The following is a 7,895-nucleotide window of genomic DNA, read 5'->3' on the forward strand; positions in this document are numbered from 1 at the left end:
GACAGTGAGAACGAAAGAGAGAGAGAGAAAGAGAGAAAGAAAGAAAGAGAGACAGAGAGAGAGAGACAGAAAGAGAGACAGTGAGAACGAAAGAGAGAGAGAGAAAGAGAGAAAGAAAGAGAGACAGAGAGAGAGAGACAGAAAGAGAGACAGTGAGAACGAAAGAGAGAGAGAGAAAGAGAGAAAGAAAGAAAGAGACACAGAGAGAGAGAGACAGAAAGAGAGACAGTGAGAACGAAAGAGAGAGAGAGAAAGAGAGAAGGAAAGAAAGAGACACAGAGAGAGAGACAGAAAGAGAGACAGTGAGAACGAAAGAGAGAGAGAGAAAGAGAGAAGGAAAGAAAGAGACACAGAGAGAGAGAGACAGAAAGAGAGACAGTGAGAACGAAAGAGAGAGAGAGAAAGAGAGAAGGAAAGAAAGAGACACAGAGAGAGAGAGACAGAAAGAGAGACAGTGAGAACGAAAGAGAGAGAGAGAAAGAGAGAAGGAAAGAAAGAGACACAGAGAGAGAGAGACAGAAAGAGAGACAGTGAGAACGAAAGAGAGAGAGAGAAAGAGAGAAGGAAAGAAAGAGACACAGAGAGAGAGAGACAGAAAGAGAGACAGTGAGAACGAAAGAGAGAGAGAGAAAGAGAGAAGGAAAGAAAGAGACACAGAGAGAGAGAGACAGAAAGAGAGACAGTGAGAACGAAAGAGAGAGAGAGAAAGAGAGAAGGAAAGAAAGAGACACAGAGAGAGAGAGACAGAAAGAGAGACAGTGAGAACGAAAGAGAGAGAGAGAAAGAGAGAAGGAAAGAAAGAGACACAGAGAGAGAGAGACAGAAAGAGAGACAGTGAGAACGAAAGAGAGAGAGAGAAAGAGAGAAGGAAAGAAAGAGACACAGAGAGAGAGAGACAGAAAGAGAGACAGTGAGAACGAAAGAGAGAGAGAGAAAGAGAGAAGGAAAGAAAGAGACACAGAGAGAGAGAGACAGAAAGAGAGACAGTGAGAACGAAAGAGAGAGAGAGAAAGAGAGAAGGAAAGAAAGAGACACAGAGAGAGAGAGACAGAAAGAGAGACAGTGAGAACGAAAGAGAGAGAGAGAAAGAGAGAAGGAAAGAAAGAGACACAGAGAGAGAGAGACAGAAAGAGAGACAGTGAGAACGAAAGAGAGAGAGAGAAAGAGAGAAGGAAAGAAAGAGACACAGAGAGAGAGAGACAGAAAGAGAGACAGTGAGAACGAAAGAGAGAGAGAGAAAGAGAGAAGGAAAGAAAGAGAGACAGAGAGAGAGAGACAGAAAGAGAGACAGTGAGAACGAAAGAGAGAGAGAGAAAGAGAGAAGGAAAGAAAGAGACACAGAGAGAGAGAGACAGAAAGAGAGACAGTGAGAACGAAAGAGAGAGAGAAAGAGAGAAGGAAAGAAAGAGACACAGAGAGAGAGAGACAGAAAGAGAGACAGTGAGAACGAAAGAGAGAGAGAGAAAGAGAGAAGGAAAGAAAGAGACACAGAGAGAGAGAGACAGAAAGAGAGACAGTGAGAACGAAAGAGAGAGAGAGAAAGAGAGGAAGAAAGAGAGACAGAGAGAGAGACAGAAAGAGAGACAGTGAGAACGAAAGAAAGAGAGAGAAAGAAAGAGAGACAGAGAGAGAGAGACAGAAAGAGAGACAGTGAGAACGAAAGAAAGAGAGAGAGAGAAAGAGAGGAAGAAAGAGAGACAGAGAGAGAGAGAGACAGAAAGAGAGACAGTGAGAACGAAAGAAAGAGAGAGAGAGAAAGAGAGAAAGAAAGAAAGAGAGACAGAGAGAGAGAGAGACAGAAAGAGAGACTGAGAACGAAAGAAAGAGAGACAGAGAGAGAGAGAGACAGAAAGAGAGACTGAGAACGAAAGAAAGAGAGACAGAGAGAGAGAGAGACAGAAAGAGAGACTGAGAACGAAAGAAAGAGAGAGAAAGAAAGAGAGACAGAGAGAGAGAGACAGAAAGAGAGACTGAGAACGAAAGAAAGAGAGAGAAAGAAAGAGAGACAGAGAGAGAGAGACAGAAAGAGAGACAGTGAGAACGAAAGAAAGAGATAAAGAAAGAGAGACAGAGAGAGAGAGAAAGGGAGAGAGACAGAGAGACAGAGAGAAAGAAAGAAAGAGAGACAGAAAGAGAGACAGAAAGAAAGAAATAGAGAGAAAGGAAGAGAGCGAGAGAAAGAAAGAAAGAGAGAGAGAAAGAAATAGAGAAAGACAGACAGAAAGAAAGAAAGAGAGAGACAGGAAGAGAGCGAGAGAAAGAAAAAAATAGAGAAAGACAGACAGAAAGAAAGAAAGAGCGAAAGAAAGAAAAGGAAAAAAGAAAGGAAGAAAAAAAAAAGGAGGAAGAGAAAGGAAGAAAAAAAATGAAAAAGGAAAAGGGTGAGAGTGAAAAAGAAAGCGCGAAAGTGGAAAAGGGGGTGAAAAACAGAGTGAAAAAAAGAAAAAAGATTAGGAGTGGAAAAGAAAGGACATTCGGGAGGGGCGGTGCTGCCTAAGGTGCTTCCGCGCCCAGGAGCGAAGGAGCCGTTTGATCCCCTGGCGGGAGCGCCGCTCCCGGTGGCGGAGAACGGAGCGGTGGCTGTCAGTCCGAGACTCCAACTCCCGGCAGGCCCTGCGGCCGTAAAGCGCGGCGTCTGACGCAACGGCCGACGCGCCATATGAATGGCTGGCGGGCCGAGGCGGCCGCGTGCCGGGGGAGCGGGCTGGGCGCGGGGAGCTCCCGGCGCCTGTCCCACGCGGGACGGAGCCGCGGCAGCGACGCCGGAGGGGCGAAGCCTCCGTCCGGCCGCCCGCACGGAGCCGAGCGGCGCGGAAGGGGCGTCCGCCCGGTGCCTCGGCCTCGCTCAGCGGTCCCGGTGGCGGGGGCTGAGCTCGGGCGGGGCGCGCTGCCGCCCGCCGATGGCGGAGCGCCAGGCGGTGCTTTGCTGCCGCGGGCCGGGAGCTGCAGGAGCCGCCCCGGGCGAGCGGCGCCGGGCGCTGCCGCGGTCACTGTGCGGCGGCTGCCCTCGGGCTGGCGGAGGCGCGGGAGCCGCCGAGCTGCAGCCGTCTCCCTCGGGCCGCTGCCGCTGCTGCGGGCGGGGGCGGACGAGCGGCTGCGGAGGCGGCTCCGCGGCGTGCTCAGCCTTGCGAGCAGAGAGCGCTCGACATCGCTGGCATGACACGGCTGCTGAGTGCCTCAGTGCTCGTGGCTCTTTCTTCCACGCAAACAGATGGAGCGGCATCGCTGAGCAGTAAAACACAGCGATGGCCCGGAGAATGGCGAGCGCAAGGAGCGCCGGGCTGGATCCTTCTGATGGCACAGGTGCGATCGGCAAACTCAGCCCCTTGTGCCCCTGCCCTCCCGACCCCCAGGGGAAATGCTCTCCAGCCTCGAGCTGCTGAGAGACAAAACGTGTGATTTGACACTAGGGTCCGGAAAAGGTTTCCGTTTAGATTAGCAAATGCCTCCATTGTTCTCGGTTACATCCTAGGATCGGTTTTAGGCAGTGACTTTCTACCGCTTGTCGGATTTTCTTGTGCAATGGTAAGAAAATAGGCAGGTCTGATACTGGTTTCGCTTTTTTTCTACTTCATGTTCCATGAGCTGCTTTTATCCAAGCAATTGTTTTAAAGTTCTACTGTAGGCGTTTCTGGTTCACTTTTTTTTTTTTGTTTTTTTTCCTCTAAATCGGCAGTAAATATAGCTGAGTAAAATTACCTTGGTTTTCTTCCTTCTTAAATGTTTTTATTGATAATCCTATTTGAATATGCAGAACACGTGGGTATGTCCTGTAATATATCCTAGCTTTTCTTGTTTACAGGGTACTCAGGAAATATTTTTCCCTTCGAGTCCCACTGAAACATTCTCCGTGCAATCTCCGTTAAGGTCTGTGTTTACAAATAAGCCACCATCAGCTGAGATATTTGCCTGTGTACCTTTTCCTGTCATTCAGAGCTTGCGTTCTGTGGTTTTTATGATAAACCTATCAAACTTGCGAAACCGTTTTGCAAGTCTTGACCGTTGAAGGCAGCAAGAAGTGGTTTTAAAGCCTGTTCTTGAGCAGACGAAGGGAAAAAGTGTGAATTTGCTGCTGAACTTGTCCTTTTTCATTTGACTTGCCTTGAATTATTTAGGAAGAGAGAGCACTAGAAAAAAGAGAGAAATAGAATTGGTTCTTGAGCCCTCCTAAAATGCTCCCTGTGATTCCGTGTGGAGCCAAAGTGAAGGGTGATGGAACAGAGCCCCTGTGCTTTAGAAGGAAATCAATTTCAACCTGATCTCCACCCTGAGTCTCCCTAATTTCTGTTTCTAAAATGCAAACTCAGTTTAGGAAGTGTTGGGAGTTAGTATTTTGGGGAAGAAATGGCAGTTGCACAAACCGTTCCATTTCCCAGAGGCTCTGGGAAGGATTCATTTTGTAAGCGCTGTAACTGCCATCGGTTGGGGGTTCGGGGTTGGAATGTGCACTTGCCCTCCTATAAAGCACTCGTTCATTTGCATTTCAGTGCCAGGAGTCTGGAGAAACTGGAGAAGAGCCCAAGAGACATTTTTCATCCTGAGATACAAAAGGTAGGAAGTGACTTTTTTTGGTTTGGTTCTTTTTCTTTATGATTTCCTGGAAATAGAAGTAATTAAGTATAGATCCTACTGGTTTGTTTCTTCCAGTAGCTAATAAGAATAAGAATAATAATCTAATACTACTTAAACTGTCTCTTTATCCATTGAACTGGCCATTTCAAATCCAAACTTCTAAACACCAATAAAACCATCATCCTTGTAGAATCTTTAATAGGAGGGGGCTAAAGATGCTGTTTTTGTTGACAGGATTTATTGGTTCTTGAAGGGCAAGAGGTGAGTACAAGCCTAACTACTTCTTGCTCACAGACCCGTCCGGTGAATGCGGCTTTGTATTTGGATGGGCTTTTGATGACTTCTAAATCAATTGCTCGTTACAGTAAAAAGAAGTCATGTTTTTTTGAACCTGACAGCAAAAATAACTTGAAGCACCAATTTAATAATAATTGATCACCCGTCTAAGTTAATGATTTTATGCTATACTATCAAAGTTTAAAGGTAAATTATTGTGTAGTAGGAGATGGTATAAAATGTATGTTCTAACGTGTAGGATGTATGCAAAGATTAGAGGAAACAAATTTTTATGTCTTCTGTTTGACTGTTTACCAAATAATATTTGGTTTTATTTTCCTGGGATCGGTGAATTTTAAATTTGGAGTCCTCTATGCTAAGGATGGTCAGCTTACAGGTGATGAAATGTTCAGTCATGGTGAGGTTTTCACCTTCTCCTTAATTGTTTTGCTCATCTGAAAAGAAAAAAAAAAAAAAAAAAAAAAAAGGTATGTTTATTATTTGTTACCCCGTTCTGTCCGTTTCCTCAGTATTTGCTGGAGCTCTGCTTACCCAAGCTTTGGGTAAAACAAGCTTTGGGTTCCTTCTGTCCCACTGGGTGTTGCCCAGTTTGGTTGCATCTGGTGAAATTCAGCCTGAGCCCTTACAGAACCAGCTCAAACCAGGTGAGAGCCATTCGCAGCTCTCTCAGGACACCCGGAGGAGGATGGGTGACGTTTCTGAGCATCTGGCAAGTGCACTTCTATCAAAACTCGGCCTGTGCAATTTCTGGGGAAAACCCTTCTGTATCCTGAAGGGTTCCTCAAAGTCTGTTGAGGATCCGGTTAGCAGTTGCTCACCTGGATGGTTCCAGCTCCTCAAGCTAACACTTGTACTCTTGCCCTGTAGTTTAGATCTATTGTAGTTTTGTTATTTTGCAAGATTTTACGTCTTTGGACAGTAACGTGCATTTCACTCTTTGGAACCTCTCGGATCGTGCTTTGGTGCAGCACCACCTAATGGGACACTTGGCTGCTGTGCTGAAGGGCTTGGTTACTAGAATTGTAAATCCCGGAGAGTTTGTAAGTCTTCTGTCCCCAGGGAGGTGTCACGCTTTGTTCACCGTTGCTCTGTTTGTCGGGTGCTGCTTCTCGTCGGAGGTATTAACTTCAAACTGCCCTGTTCTTTTTTGAACTTTTTTTCCTGGTTCTCTCCGTAGGGCAGGGAAGGACTCTCGTATCCCGGTCGTCAGACTCAGCGCTGCCCGAGAAGATACAGAGACTGTAAAAATCATAAGAAGCAACTAGGACTGCAGAGGAAACAAACTGGAGAGAACAAAAGGTGACATTGTTCTCCTTAGCCTGGATTAGAAACATCCACTGCGCTTTGATGCCGGTGGCTGCCAGGGGCTCGTTAGGTCTCTTGAGGCAGGTGTAGGTGTTCACTTGTAGGTTCTATTTTTTGGCAAAGGACCACGAGAGAAGTTTATTTATAGATCCAAATAAACATTCATCTTATCTGAACATAACCTGTCATCCCCTTTCTGACATTAAGGACTCCTGTATAAATACTTGGGGGGGTTTTCTTTGTCGTTTCTGAATGGTTCCATTTTGCCGGCTACTTGAACGAGTCTGAGGGGGTTTAATTGCATACTGCTTCCTTGAAATTCTGTTGGTCTCTGCTTGGAACCCTTCTTGTACTGCTTAATGAAAGACTTCGGATGGTGTTTTCTTGCCTGTTTGTGTTTAAGGTCGTGCTCTGATGCATTTACAGAAGCCATGGCAGGAGAGAGTCAGCTGCTGGAGAAGAGGAGACAGTATTATCCCTGTGCAGCACGGAACTGTGCTACTGCTGTGTCATCAGCTGTGTCTGCACTGAAAGTAGCCACCTTCACTTGTAGGTAGCTCCTTGGTGCTTTAGGACACGCTGAGGGATTTATTCCTTTTGGGATCCACGATGAGAATTCCCAAGAGAGGTAGTAGTAATAAGGTCTGAGATTGGAAAAAAGCCTGTGTCCTTGGAATGTTGTTGTTGTCGTCAAAAGTTAATTTTTCCTTCTTTCTTAGCCAGTAGTCAGCTTTTTGCTTTATTTTTTGTGGTATCAGTATTTGATTGTTTAAAAAATTGCTTCAAAAGAACTGCAGTGGCTGGCCACCAGGACCTTGTTCCGATTTGCCTATTTGCTTGTAGCTAAAACGTTTCCATATTGTTTATCATTCTATTGAAGAAACTGCTGCCCAGTCAACTAAGAACTGAACATCTGTCTGTCTAGGACATGGGGAGAGGATTTAGGTCATGTCTTTGTTTCCAGAAAAAAGTTCCAGTGTAGTTTCTAACTAGAGGAAAAGGGGGGGGGGGGGTGAAGACTCGGGGCTCTGATGCCGTTGGGGGCACCCCGAGGTGCCCAGGAGCGGGAGCCCCACTGCGGTGCAGGAGCAGGTATGTTATCACGTACTAGAGAGCAAATTATAAATAGAAATATGAAAATTATAAATATAAAAATATTTTTTAGATCGTTAAAGAAAGCGGTTTTTTTAACTTGTCAATAGGCAGGGTTTTGATGATAAAAATGATAAATACAAAGAATATGAAGGTAGAAATCTAAGTCTAGAAAGATATCATAAATACATACAGATAAAGTTTAAAACTAGAAGAAAAAATCAGTTGCAGCAGTAGATACGATACATAATATAGATAATACTTTAAATACATGTCTAGAATTTTATAGATATTATAGATAATTATTAATAGATTGCATCAAAAGAAACGATAAATATAAATGTGAGTATAATTACACAAAGTATAAAAATATTTCGATACCGTTTAAAAGAAGGTGTTTTCGTGTATTTATTTGGTTAGAGATGGGGTTTTTGTTTGGATTAATAGACGTATTCTAGAAATATAAATCTAACTGTAGAGAGATCCAATCGATAGAGGAGGCTATTTCTAAAAACACAACCGAACGCCGCCGCCTTCGGGGGAATCGCACGAGCTCGGCCGAAGCAAGGCGAGAGCGGCCGACCCTGACGGCCTCGAGCGAACCGAGGCGAGGCTTCCGAGGCTGCCTG

General features: G+C 45.2%; 1 long non-coding RNA gene across 2 annotated transcripts; it reads left to right on the plus strand.

Moving 5' to 3' along the window:
• Nucleotides 1–2,673: 2,673 nt before the first annotated feature.
• On the plus strand, nt 2,674–7,659 carry LOC129117709 (uncharacterized). 2 transcript variants are annotated; one of them, XR_013185842.1, is made up of 4 exons: nt 2,674–3,303; nt 3,803–3,867; nt 4,488–4,551; nt 6,047–7,659. It is a non-coding gene; the product is annotated as an uncharacterized LOC129117709 (long non-coding RNA). The 2 variants fall into 2 exon arrangements; XR_013185841.1 differs by lacking the exon at nt 6,047–7,659 and having other exon boundaries at nt 4,488–5,567.
• The last annotated feature ends 236 nt before the right edge of the window (nt 7,660–7,895 follow it).

Source organism: Agelaius phoeniceus, chromosome 34 (assembly GCF_051311805.1).
Source record: "Agelaius phoeniceus isolate bAgePho1 chromosome 34, bAgePho1.hap1, whole genome shotgun sequence".
NCBI lineage: Eukaryota > Metazoa > Chordata > Aves > Passeriformes > Icteridae > Agelaius > Agelaius phoeniceus.